The following is a 17832-nucleotide window of genomic DNA, read 5'->3' as shown; positions in this document are numbered from 1 at the left end:
GACCCGGAGGCTGGTGGGGTGGTAGGTGAGGACCAGGGGAACCCTATTCCTAGTGGGGTGGTGGGAGGATGGAGTGAGAGCAGATGTACGTGAAATGGAGGAGATGCGTTTAAGAGCAGAGTTGATAGTGGAGGAATTCCTTGCAATTCCTCCGTCTCCGCCGCATCTGCTCTCAGGATGAGGCTTTTCATTCTAGGACGAGGGAGATGTCTTCATTTTTTAAAGAAAGGGGCTTCCCTTCCTCCACTATCAACTCTGCTCTTAAACGCATCTCCTCCATTTCACGTACACCTGTTGGAGGAACAACACCTTATATTCCGTCTGGGTAGCCTCCAACCTGATGGCATGAACATTGACTTCTCTAACTTCCGCTAGGCCCCACCTCCCCCTCGTACCCCAGCTGTTACTCATTTTTATGCACACATTCTTTCTCTCACTCTCCTTTTTCTCCCTCTGTCCCTCTGAATATACCTCTTGCCCATCCTCTGGGTCACCCCCCCCCCTGTCTTTCTCCCTAGGCCTCCTGTCCCATGATCCTCTCGTATCCCCTTTTGCCTATCACCTGTCCAGCTCTCGGCTCTATCCCTCCCCCTCCTGTCTTCTCCTATCATTTTGCATCTCCCCCTCCCCCTCCAGCTTTCAAATCCCTTACTCACTCTTCCTTCAGTTAGTCCTGACGAAGGGTCTCGGCCTGAAACGTCGACTGCGCCTCTTCCTATAGATGCTGCTTGGCCTGCTGCATTCACCAGCAACTTTGATGTATGTTGCTTGTAACATCCTAGTAAATCTTCTCTGTACTCTTTCAATTTTGTTGACATCTTTCCTATAATTCGGTGACCAGAACTGTACACAATGCTCCAAATTTGGCCTCACCAATGCCTTGTACAATTTCAACATTACATCCCAACTCCTATATACAATGCTCTGATTTATAAAGACCTGCATACCAGAAGCTTTCTTCACCACCCTATCCACATGAGATTCCACCTTCAGGGAACTATGCACCATTATTCCTAGATCCCTCTGTTCTACTCCATTCTTCAATGCTCTACCATTTACCATGTATGTCCAATTTTGATTAGTCCTACCAAAATGTAGCACCTCACATTTATCAGCATTAAACTCCATCTGCCATCTTTCAGCCCACTCTTTTAACTGGCCTAAGTCTTTCTGCAAGCTTTGAAAATCTACTTCATTATCCACATCTCCACCTATCTTAGTATCATCTGCATACTTACTATTCCAATTTACCACCCCATCATCCAGATCAAACAATAAAATATGACAAACAACATTGGACCCAGTACAGATCCCTGAGAAACACCACTAGTCACCGGCCTCCAATCTGACACACAGTTATCCACTACTACTCTCTGGCGTCTCCCATCCAACCACTGCTGAATCCATTTTACTACTTCAATATTAATATCTAATGATTGAACCTTCCTAACCGACCTTCCATTTGGAACCTTGTCAAAGGCCTTACTGTATTCCATGTAGACAACATCCACCGCTTTACCCTCGTCAACTTTCCTAGTAACCTCTTTAAAAAATTCAATTTGATTTGTCAAACATGACTTTCCACGCATAAGTTCATGTTGACTGTTCCTAATCAGACCCTGTAATTATATATACAATCTCTAAGAATACTTTCCGTCAATTTACCCACCACTGATGTCAAACTCACAGGCCAATAATTGCTAGGTTTACTCTTAGAACCCTTTTTAAACAATGGAAAACATGAGCAATACGCCAATCCTCCAGCACCATTCCCGTTTCTAATGACGTTTGAAGTATTTCTGTCAGAGCCCTTGCTATTTCCACACTAACTTCCCTCAAGGTCCTAGGGAATATCTTGTCCGGACCCAGAGACTTATCCACTTTTATATTCCTTAAAAGTGCCAGTACTTCCTCTTCTTTAATCATCATAGTTTCCATAACTACCCTACTTGTTTCTTTTACCTTACACAATTCAATATCTTTCTCCTTAGTGAATACTGAAGAAAAGAAATTGTTCAAAATCTCCCCCATCTCTTTTGGCTCTGCACATAGCCATCCACTCTGATTCTCTAAGGGACCAATTTTATCCCTCACTATCCTTTTGCTATTAGTATAACTGTAGAAACCCTTTGGATTTATTTTCACCTTACTTGCCAAAGGAACCTCATATCTTCTTTTAGCTTTTCTAATTTCTTTCTTAAGATTCTTTTTACATTCTTTATATTCCTCGAGCCACTCATTAACTCCAAGCTGCCTATATTTATTATAGATCTCTCTTTTTTTCTGAACCAAGTTTCCAATATCCCTTGAAAACCATGGCTCTCTCAAACTTTTAACCTTTCCTTTCAACCTAACAGGAACATAAAGATTCTATACCCTCAAAATTTCACCTTTAAATGATCTCCATTTCTCTATTACATCCTTCCCATAAAACAAACTGTCCCAATCCACTCCTTCTAAATCCTTTCACATCTCCTCAAAGTTAGCCTTTCTCCAATCAAAAATCTCAACTCTGGGTCCAGTCCTATCCTTCTCCATAATTATATTGAAACTAATGGTATTGAGATCACTGGACCCGAAGTGCTCCCCAACACATACCTCTGTCACCTGCCCTATCTCCTTCCCTAACAGGAGATCCAACACTGCCCCTTCTCTAGTTGGTACCTCTAAGTATCACTGCAAAAAACTATCTTGCACACATTTTACAAACCCCAATCCATCCAGCCCTTTAACAGAATGGGTTTCCCAGTCTACATGTGGAAAACTAAAATCTCCCACAATCACAACCTTGTGCTTACTACAAATATCTGCTATCTCCTTACAAATTATCTCCTCCAATTCTCGCTCCCCATTAGGTGGTCTATAATACACCCCTATAAGTGTTACTACACCTTTCCCATTCCTCAATTCCACCCAAATAGCCTACCTAGACGAGTCCTCTAATCTGTCCTGGCAAAGCACTGCTGTAATATTTTCTCTGACAAGCACCGCAATACCTACCCTCTTGCCCCTCCGATTCTATTACACCTAAAGCAACGAAGTCCAGGAATATTTAGTTGCCAATGTCATGTGTGATGCCAAGCAGAGCTAACGGATGGATGGTGCTAATGAGAGAGACAACGAAAGACAATGGAGAAACATTCAAAATGCTAATAAGAGAGAAGAGAGAGATTAACAAGAAAGAAACACAATTCAGATATTGACAGACCAGTTGCTTTGAACCTGAACTGTTTGAAGTTTGATGGACAGGTGATACCCCAGCAGGGGGATAAAAAGAGCAGGTTTGCTAAGGCACGACACATGCCACGAGACCCTGGAAAGAGCAGTGTGCCCCCACAAGTTGGTGAGACTTTGGAGGACCGGTTCTCGGGAACCGATCAGAGGCTCACAGGGTGTAAAGGTACGATCGGTGGGAACCTGGGGGGGGTGTATCCGCACTTGCCTGGGTGCCGGGTTCACCGTGGAAGAACAATTGTATCCGGAACAGAGGGATCACAGTCGGTGACCACAGCAGGATCAGAAGACATCAAAAGGTCTGCCCGAAACCAACTGCATCTCGCACTCTCTCTCTCTCTCTCTCTCTGTCTCTCTCTCCAACGGTACAACAACAGCGATTACTGCGAACTGCACTGAACTGAACTGAACTCTGCTTCACTTAAGACTGATCATTTTATCCCTAGACTGCAATAGAGCTTGGTTGATTCCTATTACCCTAGTTCTGTGTATATGTGTGTATTATCATTGCTAACCTGTTATATTTATATCCTTGCGATTAGTGTACTGTATTACTTATTTCTTTAATAAAACTTTATTAGTTCCTCGTACTCACAGACTCCAAAGAGTGTTCCATTTCTGCTGGTTTGGGGACCCAGTTATGGGGTATGTAACATAAGTGGGGGCTCCTCCGGGATTTTGAACGCCAAAATTGGGACTGGGTAAATTGATTGGGTTAAAATTCCCGAAAGAGAAAAAAGGGCAAACAGCAGAAATGGAGATTGAGGAATTTCTAAAGGCACCAACCTTGGAGGCATTAGAGGATGCCAGGAAATCAGAATTGGCGGCTGTTGCCAAACGGTTGAATCTTTTTAAGGGGAAGCTGACAATGAGGAGAGCGGAGATGCACAGAGCTATCGTTGAGCATTATGTATGTAAAGGTGTGTTTCCCCAAGGGGAGCTGGAAGTGGTGTCTATGAGCAAACCTGGTGGAGAAGCAGTGCAGCTGCAGATGGAAAAATTGAGACTCGAGCACGAGTTCGGAATAAAGCAGCTAGAACAGGAAGAGAGAGTACAGCAGTTGGAACGAGAAGAGAGGGACAAGCAGTTAGAACAGGAAGAAAGAGAGAAGGAAAGGGAGTTTGAGCTGGAGAAGTTAAGGATGACGCTAGAGAGGGGCCAAATGCTGAACCAAGGTGGAAGTTCAGGGCAACCCAGGAGGTTAGGTTGATTCCCCCATTTGAGGAGGCCGATGTTGATTGGTACTTTCTGCATTTTGAAAAAGTCGCTGCAAGTCAGGACAGGCCGAGGGATAAGTGGGCTGTTTTGCTTCAGAGCGTACTTAAAGGGAAGGCTCAGCAAGCTTACTCGGCATTGTCTGCAGAAGATGCCCAGAGGTGTGATGTGGTGAAAGAGACGATACTCAGGATTTATGAGTTGGTCCTGGAGGCATACCGGCAAAGGTTCCGGAATGTGAGGGAGCAGTAGGACCATACGTATTTAGAGTTTGCAACTGAGATGCAGATGTATTGTGAGCATCGATGCACCTCAAAAGGGGTCACTGGGATTTATGACAGACTGCTACAGCTAATACTAATTGAGCAACTTAAATGTTGCGTCCCTGAACGTATGAGGCCCTATCTAGATGAGAAAGAGGCAGAAACCTTAGCCGTGACTGCTAAGTTAGCGGATGAGTACGCGTTAACACACAAAGCAAAGTTTACCCCGAGTAAGAGCTACCAGAAGGGTGGTCGAGAGAGTGGAGAAAGTCCGCTGGCAAAGCCAGAAAGTAAGCCGGGGACTAGTGAGAAGGATAAGGAAGACAGGAAGCAGTTTGGTAGGAAGTCTCCTGGGGTCATATGCTATAATTGTGGGAAAGCCAGTCACATTGCGTCCAGGTGTTTTGCCCCAAAGAAGGAGACGGGGAGAGGAAAAACGATGACTCCAACTGGCTGTATTGATCCGGCAAACAAACCACTAGGGGAGAAGAGGTCTGATAGAGTTCGGGAAGGGTGCAAGAAGTTTATTTCGGCCGGATTAGTGTCGGTGAAGGAGGGGTCAACCCCAGTTCCAGTATGGATCTGGAGAGACACTGGGGCTTGTCAGTCATTGATCTTAAGGAGGGTGTTAGATTTCAATTCAGAGACCGAGACTGGGGAGGTCAGGGTGATAAAAAGCATTGGGAAAGGGACTGAAGCAGTACCTTTGCACCAGATACACCTAAAAAGTGACTTGGTCTCCGGACCGGTCACGATAGGGGTGAGGCCTGAATTACCGATGGAAGACATGGAGGTCTTACGCGGTAATGGCCTCGCCGGCGGAGAGGTGTACCCAGCAGTAAAGCTGACAAGCCAGCCTGCCAGGACTGAGGACCCGCCCATGGACTCACAGGTTTATCTCGTTTGCGCAGTGACTCGGCGCATGTCCAGAAAGGCTGCCGAAGCGAATGTAGATTTAGCTGAGACGTTTTCACCAGCCTTGTACCAGGAGGGGTTAGAAAGTGGGAAGAAGGAGCATAGTGGAGCGGAAGGAAGTGAGGGAGTTGAGGTAGATTTATCATTAGCGAGGAAGGAATTTATACAGGCACAGGAATGAGACGAGGAGCTGATGGTTTTGACGGAGACAGCTCTCTCCGAAGCAGAAATAAAGAAAGAACCAGTGGGCTATTATGTGAAGGAGGGAGTACTAATGAGGAAATGGAGACCACGTACCGTGCCCGCAGATGAGGAGTGGGGGGTGGTACACCAGGTGGTAGTGCCGAAAATTTATAGGGGCGAGATTTTTAACCTGGCCCACAAGATACCCCTTGGTGGACTTTTTGGGGTAAGGAAAACAGTTGATAGAATTATGAAAGAGTTATATTGGTGACTATTGTAGGCGTTGTCTTTTACGTCAGGTGGTAGGAAAGCCGAACTGGGTCCTGCCTAAAGCGCCCCTTCGACCGATATCCACTTTCGGGGAACCTTTTTCCCGAATAATTATGGATTTTGTCGGTCCCCTGCCCAGAACTGTGAGTGGGCGAGAGTATGTGATGACTATGATGTGCGCCGCCACCAGGTTTCCGGAGGCGGTGCCCCTGGCAAGCGTCAAGGCTCCCGCAGTGGTAAAGGCGCTTGTGAAAATTTTCACTACGGTGGGGCTGCCAAGGGAAATCCAATCAGATCAGGGAAGTGTCCTCACATCTCACACATTCCGACGGACGTTGGATGAGATGGGAGCAAAGGAGATTTTGGCCTCCGCATACCACCCGGCGTCCCAATGGGCATTGGAAAGATTCCACGCAACATTAAAGACCATGATTAAAATTTATTGTCAAGAGAACGCTCGGGACTGCGATGATGCCTTTCCTCTTCTGTTATTTGCTGTAAGGGACACAGTTCAGGAGTCACTGGGGTTCAGCCCATTCAAGCTCGTCTTCGGTCACCGGCCCAGAGGACCTCTGACCTTACTGAAAGAGCAATGGTCCAGTCCGACAGTACAAGTCAATGTGATTGATTATGTTTTAAAATTTCGTGAGAGGCTTAGAAGGATCTGTGACCTTGCCAAAGAAAATCTACGACACTCCCAAACTAAAATGAAACAGTGGTATGATAGACGTGCTCGCGAACAAGTGTTTCAAGTGGGCAAACAACAGGAATTCTGCAGATGCTGGAAATTCAAGCAACACACATAAAAGTTGCTGGTGAACGCAACAGGCCAGGCAGCATCTCTAGGAAGAGGTGCAGTCGACGTTCCAGGCTGAGACCCTTTGTCAGGACTCAAGACTGGACTGACGAAGGGTCTCGGCCTGAAATGTCGACTGCACCTCTTCCTAGAGATGCTGCCTGGCCTGCTGCGTTCACCAGCAACATTTATTTCAAGTGGGCGATAGGGTCTTAGTTCTGTTTCCAGTGGTAATCAACCCCCTCCAGGTGAGATTCCACGGTCTGTACAAAGTGATTAAAAAGATAGACTCTTTGAATTATATTATCGAAATGTTGGACAGGCGTAAGCCAACCCAATTAGTACGCATTAATATGTTAAAAGCTTACCACGATCAGAAAGCAGATCTAGTTGGTGTTATCATGAAAATTAATGAGGCTGGGGTGCCAAATGATAAGGGGCAAACCCATCTTGAAAAGATAAATATGGTGCCGACCAGATTGGAGAACTCTATTGTTTTGGCCAACTTTGCTGATAAGGTCTCTCACTTAACCCCTGAACAGAGCGAGCTGCTGGTAAAGCTAATTAACCGGCATGCAGATGTATGTGCTGATGTCCCGAGGCGATGCAAAGGGGACGGTACATGATGTTGTTCTCACATCAGATGAGCCGATGAAGCAACACCCCTATAGGATGAACTTGGAGAAGGGCAAGCTACTGGAGAAAGAAATTGAACACATGCTAGCCACAGGTATTATTAGGCCATCCAAATCGGAATGGGCTTCTCCCTGTGTGGTTGTCCCAAAACCCGATGGGAGCATACGATTCTGTACAGGTTACAGAAAAGTGAACGCCGTCACAAAAACTGATGCTTACCCCATCCCAAGGGTAGATGATTGCATCGATAAAGTGGGGAGATCTAAGTACATCACAAAGATCGATTTGCTGAAAGGGTACTGGTGTGTCCCTGGTGTGACTGGGCTGGAGAAATCTCAGCATTTCTCACTCCATCCGGGTTATACGAGTATGACGTTTTACCTTTTGGCATGAAAAACACCCCAGGGACCTTCCAAAGGATGATTAATTCAGTGATAAAAAGGTTAAAGAACGCAGAAGTGTATATTGAGGATTTAGTGGTCTGGAGTGACACGTGGGAGGAGCACATCGTGGCAGTAGAGGAACCGTTTAAACGGCTGTCTGAAGCCAACCTGACAGTGAACCTCGCAAAAAGTGAGTTCGGCCACGCTAAGGTCACTTATCCAGGGTATGTGGTAGGACAGGGGCAGCTGGCACCGATGCAGGCTAAGGTGCAGGCTATCTCTGAAGTTCCCATCCCGATGGACAAGAGAGCCCTGAGAAGGTTCTTGGGGATGGTGGGGTACTATCGGAAGTTTTGCAAACACTTTGCAGATATTACCCTCCCTCTTACTAAGCTCTTGCCAAAGGATGCGAAGTTTGTGTGGAACGACCTTTGTCAACAAGCCTTCGAGAGTCTGAAGCCGATTCTGTGTCACCACCCTGTATTGAATGCTCCTGGCTTTTCAAAACCCTTCTCCCTAGCAACAGATGCTAGCGACGAAGCGGCCGGGGCGGTGTTGTTACAGACAGACGAAGAGGAGATTGAACACCCAGTGGCTTATTTTTCTAAGAAGTCTAATGTCCATCAGAGAAATTATTCCACTGTGGAGAAGGAATTACTGGCAATCATACTGGCATTACAACATTTTGAGGTTTATATTTGTTCGGCACGGAAACCACTGATAATTTACACTGATCACAATCCATTAGTGTTTTTGGCCATAATGAAGGATAAAAACAAACGCTTACTAAGTTGGAGCCTGGTATTACAGGAATTTGATATTAAGATAAAACATATAAAAGGAACGGACAATGTGATTGCTGATTGTCTGTCAAGGTGTTAAAACTTAAAGTTCTCTGTATTAGCCGAATAGCTGATGACTACCTGTATATTACTGTGTATCTTATAATGTGCATTCATGACCGTAATTTTTACCCCGGTAAAAATCCTTTTAAGGGTGGGGGTGTCATGTGTGACGCCAAGCAGAGCTACTGGACAGGTGATGTTAATGAGAGAGATAACGGAAGACAATAGAGAAACATTCAAAATACTAATAAGAGAGAAGAGAGAGATTAACGAGAAAGAAACACAATTCAGATATTGACAGACCAGTTGCTTTGAACCTGAACTGTTTGAAGTTTGATGGACAGGTGATACCCCAGCAGGGGGATAAAAAGAGCAGGTTTGCTAAGGCACGACACATGCCACGAGACCCTGGAAAGAGCAGTGTGACCCCACAAGTTGAGTTGGTGAGAGTTTGGAGGACCGGTTCTCGGGAACCGATCAGAGGCTCACATGGTGTAAAGGTATGATCGGTGGGAACCTGGGGGTGTGTCCGCCCTTGCCTGGGTGCCGGGTTCACCGCAGAAGAACGATTGTATCTGGAACGAAGGGGTCACAGTCGGTGACCACAGCAGGATTAGAAGACATCAAAAGGTCTGCCTGAAACCAACTGCATCTCTCATTCTCTCTCGCTCTCTCTCTCTCTCTCTCTCTCTTTCTCTCTCTCTCTCTGTCTCTCTCTCTCTCTCTCCAACGGTACAACAGCAGCGACTACTTCCAACTGCACTAAACTGAACTGAACTCTGCTTGACTTAAGACTGATCATTTTACCCTTAGACTGCAGTAGAGTTTGGTTGATTCCTATTACCCTAGTTCTGTGTATATGTGTGTATTATCATTGCTCACCTGTTACATTTATATCCTTACGATTAGTGTACTGTATTACTTACTTCTTTAATAAAACTTTATTGGTTCCTCGTAATCACAGACTCCAATGAGTGTTCCATTTCTGCTGGTTTAGCAACCCAGTTACAGGGTACGTAACACCAATCACACCCCTTCTGCAACCATGTTTCACTAATAGCTACAACATCATATTTCCAGGTATCAATCCATGCTCTAAGCTCACCCACCTTTCTTACAATGCTCCTAGCATTAAAATAGATGCATTTAAAAAACTCTCCACCTCTTACTCTCTGTTTATTTTTAATGGAGCAAACAACTTTGTTATCTTTTTCTTCCTTCTCCCCTACATCTTCTGTCTGAGCTCTCCCGTTCTCTGTTCCCTGCCTATCCTCCCTCACACACTGTCTACTAGCTTTCTCTATTTGTGAACTAACCTCCTCTCTCCTAGTCTCTTCAATTTGATTCCCAACCCCAACCATTCCAGCTTAAAGTCTACCCAGTAGCCTTCACAAATCTCCCCGCCAGGATATTGGTCCCCCTAGGATTCAAGTGCAACTTGTCCTTTTTGTACAGGTCACAGCTGCACCAAAAGAGGTCCCAATGATCCAGAAACTTGAGTCTCTGCCCCCTGCTCCAATCCCTCAGCCACACATTTATCCTTCACCTCATTGCATTCCTACTCTCACTGTCGCGTGGCACAGACAGTAATCCCGAGATTACTACCTTTGTGGTCCTTCTTCTCAACTCCCTTCCTAACTCCCTATATTCTCTTTTCAGGACCTCTTCCCTTTTCCTACCTATGTCATTGGTACCTATATGTACCATGACCTCTGGCTCCTCACCCTCCCACTTCAGGATATCTTGAACGCGATCAGAAACATCCCGGACCCTGGCACCAGGGAGGCAAACTACCATCTGGGTTTCCTGACTGCATCCACAGAATCACCTATCTGACCCGCTAACTATAGTGTCCCCTATTACTACTGCCCTCCTCTTCCTTTCCCTACCCTTCTGAGCTACAGGGCCAGACTCTGTGCCGGAGGCACGGCCACTGTCGCTTCCCCCAGGTAAGCTGTCCCCTCCAACAGGACTTAAACAGGAGTACTTATTGTCAAGGGGCACAGCCACTAGGGTACTCTCTAGTTCCTGACCCTTCCCCTTCCCCCTCCTAACCGTGACTCACTTGTCTGCCTCCCGTGGCTCTGGTGTGACCACTTGCATCTTTAGATTACAACTTTAGAAAGATGTGACATCAGATCAGAGAATATTGAATCTTTGTGGGTGGAGTTAAGAAATTGCAAGGGTAAAAAAACCATTATGGGATTCATATATAGGCCTCCAAATAATAGCCAAGATGTGGGGTTGAGATTGCAAAGAGAGCTGGAAAAAACATGTAAAAAGGGTAATGTCACAATTGTAATGGGGGACTTCAATATGCAAGTGGATTAGGAAAAATCACGTTGGTGTCAGATCACAAAAGAGGGAATTTATTGAATGTCTCCAAGATGGCTTTTTGAAGCAGCTTGTGCTCGAGCCTAGTTGGAGAAAGGCTATCTTAGGTTAGTGGTTGTCTCTCGGGGTCCGAGGGAGACTAAACATTGTGCAGTCATCTGTGTATATGCATGTGGCTTCGGAGGCCGGTTGCAGGTTGGACATGGAACGGTGGTTGTTAGAACAGGTGCACACACAGCTTTGTGGCGCTGGTCTCGTGTTGCTGCAAGGCGCTGTTTTCGGTCATCCTCAAAGTCAGATGCAGCTTTTCTGGTCAGGGCGTGCCACGCAGCCCTGTCGGCTGCGGACTCCTCAAACTGTCGAGGCTGGGGGTCTGCCCATTTGATGTACGATTTCAGATTGTCCTTGAACCTTTTTTTGGGGCGGCCCTGATTGCGACTGCCATGCTCAAGCTCACCGTACAGCAGCTGCCTGGGGATTCCTGTTTCACTCATGCGGATTACGTGGCCAGTCCAGCGTAGCTGGGCATGGAGGATCCTTGCCTCAATGCTTGTGCTGTTGGCTCTGTCAACACTTCCTGGTTGGTGATTCGGTCCTGCCGTCGAATCCTCATGATCGACTGCAGAGAGCGCATGTGAAACTGCTCCAGCTGTTTGATGTGCCTGCAGTACAGGGTCCAGGTTTCACAGCCGTACAGGAGAGAGGTGAGGACCACAGCCTTGTACACCTTGAGCTTGTTTGAAAGCTGAATGTCCTTGTGCTCCAGAACTTTGACACGGAGTTTCCCGAGTGCCTGGCTGGCTTTCTGGATCCTTGCTATAATCTCTTTGTCAAGGGATCCGTCACTGGAGATGGTGCTTCCTAGATACTTGAATCTCTCCACATTCTTCAGGACAGTGCCGTTGATGGTGATGCATGGTTGAGGGGGGTGGGGGGTGTAACTGTTTGGTGCAGGTTGTAGGAGAACTTCTGTCTTACCAAGGCTGATTGTCAGGCCGAACAGCTTTGAGGCTGCAGAGAACTTGTCGACAATCGTCTTCAGGTCATTCTCTTGGTGGACCAGGAGGGCACAGTCATCAGCAAACGGGGCTTCAGTGATGAGCCTCCTCAACATTTTGGTCTTTGCAGCAAGGCATCTCAGGTCAAACATCGATCCATCTAGGCGATATCTTATGTAAATACCCAGGTCTAGGTCCTTAACAGCATGCTTCAGCATTTGTGTGAAGAAGAGATTGAAGAGCACTGGTGCTAGAACGCATCCTTGCTTCACACCATTTGAGATATTGAAGGTCTCAGATGGGGAACCATCCTGTCATGCCATCATGGAGCAGGCGGATGAGTGTAGTGAATTTCTGCGGGCAGACAAGCTTTCCAAGGGTAATCCACAGCACGTTTCTGTTGACCTTCATCAGATCAATGAAGACAGAGTATAATGTCATGTTCTGTTCCAGGCACTTCTCTCGTATCTGTCTCACTGCGAAGATCTTGTCGACCTTGCTGCGCTCGGGACGAAAGCCACATTGCGACTCAGGAAGGTTCTCTCCTGTTACTGTTGGAATCAGTCTGTTGAAGATGATGCGGGCGAGGATTTTTCCGGCAATGGAAAGTAGTGAGATGCCTCTGTGGTTCCCGCAGTCGGTACTTGAATCTTTATTTTTGTAGAGGGCAATTATCGTTGCATCTCTGAGGTCAGGGGGCATCTCTTCTTCTTCCCATATTAGGGAGCTTAAAGTAAAGGAACCCTTAGGAAGCAGTAATCATAATATGATTGAATGCATACTGCAATTTGAGAGGAAGAAGCATAACTCACATGTATCAGTATTGCAATGGAATAAAGGGAATGCCAGAGGCACGAGAGAGGAGCTTGCCCAGGTGGATTGGAGGAGGATACGGGCAGGGATGATGGCAGAGCAGAAATAGAAACATAGAAAACCTACAGCACAATACAGGCCCTTCGGCCCACAAAGATGTGCCGAACATGTTCTTACTTGAGAAATTACCTTGGGTTGCCCATAGCCCTCTATTTTTCTAAGCTCCATGTACCTATCCAGGAGTCTCTTAAAAGACCCTATCATATCCACCTTCACCACCATCGCCAAGAGCCCATTCCACATTCTCACCACTCTCTGTGTAAAAAAACTTACCCCTGTCATCTCTGCTTTATCTACTTCCAAACACCTTAAAACTGTGCCCTCTCATGCAAGCCATCTCAGCCTTGAGAAAAGGCATCTGACTATCCACGCAATCAATGCCTCTCATCATCTTGTACACCTCTCATCCTCCGTCGCTCCAAGGAGAAAAGTGCATGTTCACTTAACCTATTCTCATAAGGCATGCTCCCCAATCCAGGCAACATCCTTATAAATCTCCTCTACATCCTTTTTATGGTTTCCACATTCTTCCTGTAGTGAGGCGATCAGAACTGAGCACAGTACTCCAAGTGGGGTCTGACCAGGGTCCTATATAGCTGCAACATTACCTCTCGGCTCCTAAACTCAGTCCCATGGTTGTTGAAGGCCAATGCACTGTATGCATTCTTAACCACAGAGTCAACCTGCACAGCAGCTTTGAGTGTCTGAAGTTTCTGGGAAGAGTTCGCATGGCGCAGGATAGATATGTCCCACAGAGGCAGGAGCCCTCAAATGGCAGGGGTAGGCAGCCATGGCTGACAAAATGAAGCTAAATACTGCATAAAAGCCAAGGAAAGGGCATATTAGGTAGCAAAAGTGAATGGGAAATTGTACGATTGGGAAGCTTTTGAAATCCAACAAAAGTTAACTAAAAAAGCCATAAAAGAGGAAAAGATGAGATAGAAACATAGAAACATAGAAAATAGGTGCAGGAGTAGGCCATTCGGCCCTTCGAGCCTGCACCGCCATTTATTATGATCATGGCTGATCATCCAACTCAGAACCCCGCCCCAGCCTTCCCTCCATACCTCCTGATCCCCGTAGCCACAAGGGCCATATCTAACTCCCTCTTAAATATAGCCAATGAACTGGCCTCGACTGTTTCCTGTGGCAGAGAATTCCACAGATTCACCACTCTCTGTGTGAAGAAGTTTTTCCTAATCTCGGTCCTAAAAGGCTTCCCCTCTATCCTCAAACTGTGGCCCCTCGTTCTGGACTTCCCCAACATTGGGAACAATCTTCCTGCATCTAGCCTGTCCAATCCCTTTAGGATCTTATACATTTCAATCAGATCCCCCCTCAATCTTCTAAATTCCAACGAGTACAAGCCCAGTTCATCCAGTCTTTCTTCATATGAAAGTCCTGCCATCCCAGGAATCAATCTGGTGAACCTTCTTTGTACTCCCTCTAAGGCAAGGATGTCTTTCCTCAGATTAGGGGACCAAAACTGCACACAATACTCCAGGTGTGGTCTCACCAAGGCCTTGTACAACTGCAGTAGTACCTCCCTGCTCCTGTACTCGAATCCTCTCGCTATAAATGCCAGCATACCATTCGCCTTTTTCACCGCCTGCTGTACCTGCATGCCCACTTTCAATGACTGGTGTATAATGACACCCAGGTCTCGTTGCACCTCCTCTTTTCCTAATCGGCCACCATTCAGATAATAATCTGTTTTCCTATTTTTGCCACCAAAGCGGATAACTTCACATTTATTCACATTAAATTGCATCTGCCATGAATTTGCCCACTCACCCAACCTATCCAAGTCACCCTGCATCCTCTTAGCATCCTCCTCACAGCTAACACTGCCACCCAGCTTCGTGTCATCCGCAAACTTGGAGATGCTGCATTTAATTCCCTCATCCAAGTCATTAATATATATTGTAAACAACTGGGGTCCCAGCACTGAGCCTTGCGGTACCCCACTAGTCACTGCCTGCCATTCTGAAAAGGTCCCGTTTATTCCCACTCTTTGCTTCCTGTCTGCTAACCAATTCTCCACCCACACCAATACTTTACCCCCAATACCGTGTGCTTTAAGTTTGCACACTAATCTCCTGTGTGGGACCTTGTCAAAAGCCTTTTGAAAATCCAAATATACCACATCCACTGGTTCTCCCCTATCCACTCTACTAGTTACATCCTCAAAAAATTCTATGAGATTCGTCAGACATGATTTTCCTTTCACAAATCCATGCTGACTTTGTCCGATCATTTCACCGCTTTCCAAATGTGCTGTTATCACATCCTTGATAACTGACTCCAGCAGTTTCCCCACCACCGATGTTAGGCTAACCGGTCTATAATTCCCCGGTTTCTCTCTCCCTCCTTTTTTAAAAAGTGGAGTTACATTAGCCACCCTCCAATCCTCAGGAACTAGTCCAGAATCTAATGAGTTTTGAAAAATTATCACTAATGCATCCACTATTTCTTGGGCTACTTCCTTAAGCAGTCTAGGATGCAGACCATCTGGCCCTGGGGATTTATCTGCCTTCAATTCCTTCAATTTACCTAACACCACTTCCCTACTAACATGTATTTCGCTCAGTTCCTCCATCTCACTGGACCCTCTGTCCCCTACTATTTCTGGAAGATTATTTATGTCCTCCTTAGTGAAGACAGAACCAAAGTAATTATTCAATTGAGGCTGGACTAGCCAATAATACAAAGCAGGATACTTTGCATCAGCCTTCACCATGGAAGACATGAGCAGTGTGTTAGAGGTCCATGAGTGTCAGGAAGCAGGAGGGAGCGCCATTGCTATTACAAAGGAAAAAGTGCTACACATACTGAAAGGTCTTAAAGTGGATAAGTCACTTGGACCAGATGGACTTCATTCCAGAGTCGTGAGAGAGTTTGCTGAAGAGATAACGGATGCATTGGTCAAGATCTTTCAAGAAGCACTTGATCCTGGCATGGTCCCAGTGGACTGGAAGATTACAAATGTTACTGCACTCTTTAAGAAGGGAGGAAGGCAATAGAAAGGAAATTATAGGCCAGTTAGTCTTACCTCAGTGGTTGGGAAAGTGTTGGAGTCTATCATTAAGGACAAGGTTTCGAGATATTCGGAGACAAATGATAAAATAAGTCAAAGTCTACCATGGGAAATAACTTGGCCATACCTAATCTTTTCAGGCCTTTTAACATTCCGAATGTTTCTATGAGATCCCCCCTCATTCTCCTGAACTCCAGGGAATACAGCCCAAGAGCTGCTAGATGTTCCTCATATGGTAAACTTTTCATTCGTGGAATCATTCTCGTGAATCTCCTCTGAACCCTCTCCAATGTCAGTATATCCTTTCTAAAATAAGGAACCCAAAACTGCACACAATACTCCAAGTATGGTCTCACGAGTGCCTTACAGAGCCTCAACATCACATCCCTGCTCTTATATTCTATACCTCTAGAAATGAATGCCAACATTGCATTCGCCTTCTTCACCACTGAATGTTGGCATTCATTTCTAGAGGAATAGAGTATAGGAACAGGGATGTGATGTTGAGCCTCTATAAGGCGCTGGTGAGACCTCACTTGGAGTACTGTGGACAGTTTTGGTCTCCTTATTTAAGAAAGGATGTGCTGACGTTGGAGAGGGTACAGAGAAGATTCACTAGAATGATTCCGGGAATGAGAGGGTTAACATATGAGGAACATTTGTCCACTCTTGGACTGTATTCCTTGGAGTTTAGAAGAATGAGGGGAGACCTCATAGAAACATTTCGAATGTTGAAAGGCATGGACAGAGTGGATGTGGCAAAGTTGTTTCCCATGACGGGGGAGTCTAGTACAAGAGGGCATGACTTAATGATTGAAGGGCGCCCTTTCGGAACAGAAATGCGAAGAAATTTTTTTTAGTCAGAGGGTGGTGAATCTATGGAATTTGTTGCCACGGGCGGCAGTGGAGGCCAAGTCATTGGGTGTATTTAAGGCAGAGATTGATAGGTATCTGAGTAGCCAGGGCATCAAAGGTTATGGTGAGAAGGCAGGGGAGTGGGACTAAATAGGAGAAAATGGATCAGCTCATGATAAAATGGCGGAGCAGACTCGATGGGCCGAATGGCCTACTTCTGCTCCTTTGTCTTATGGTCTTATGGACTCAACCTGAAAGTTAACCTTTAGGGTATCTTGCACAAGGACTCCGAAGTCCCTTTGTATCTCTGCATTTTGAATTCTCTCCCCATCTAAATAATAGTCTGCCCATTTATTTCTTCCACCAAAGTGCATGACCATACACTTTCCAACATTATATTTCATTTGCCACTTCTTTGCCCATTCCCCTAAACTACCTAAGTCTCTCTGCAGGTTCTCTGTTTCCTCAACATTACCTGCTCCTCCACCTATCTTTGTATCATCTTTGTATAATAGTGTGGACTATTATCTGAATGGGGAAAAGGTTCAAACATCAGAGACGCAAAGGGAGTAGGAGTCCTCGTACAAGAACCCAGAAGGTTAATTTACAGATTGAGTCTGTGGAAAGAAAGACAAATGCAATGTTGGCATTCATTTCAAGGGGAATAGAATATAAAAGCAAGGAGATAATGCTGAGGCTCTATAAGACACAAGGTAAGCCACATTGGAGTATTGTCAACAGTTGTGGGCCCCATATCTCAGAAAGGATGTGTTGCCTTTGGAGAGAGCCCAGAGGAGGTTCACGAGGATGATTCCAGGAATGAAGGGGTTAACATATGAGGAGCGTTTGGCAGCTTTGGACCTGTACTCACTGGAATTTAGAAGAATGTTGGGGGATGTCATTGAAACCTACCGAATGTGGAAAGGACGAGATAGGATGGATGTGGAGAGGATGTTTCCAATGGTGGGGGGTATCCAGAACTAGAGGGCACAGCC

The sequence above is a fragment of the Mobula hypostoma genome, chromosome 27, assembly GCF_963921235.1.
Source record: "Mobula hypostoma chromosome 27, sMobHyp1.1, whole genome shotgun sequence".
NCBI lineage: Eukaryota > Metazoa > Chordata > Chondrichthyes > Myliobatiformes > Myliobatidae > Mobula > Mobula hypostoma.
Note: the sequence above shows the minus strand (reverse complement) of the source record.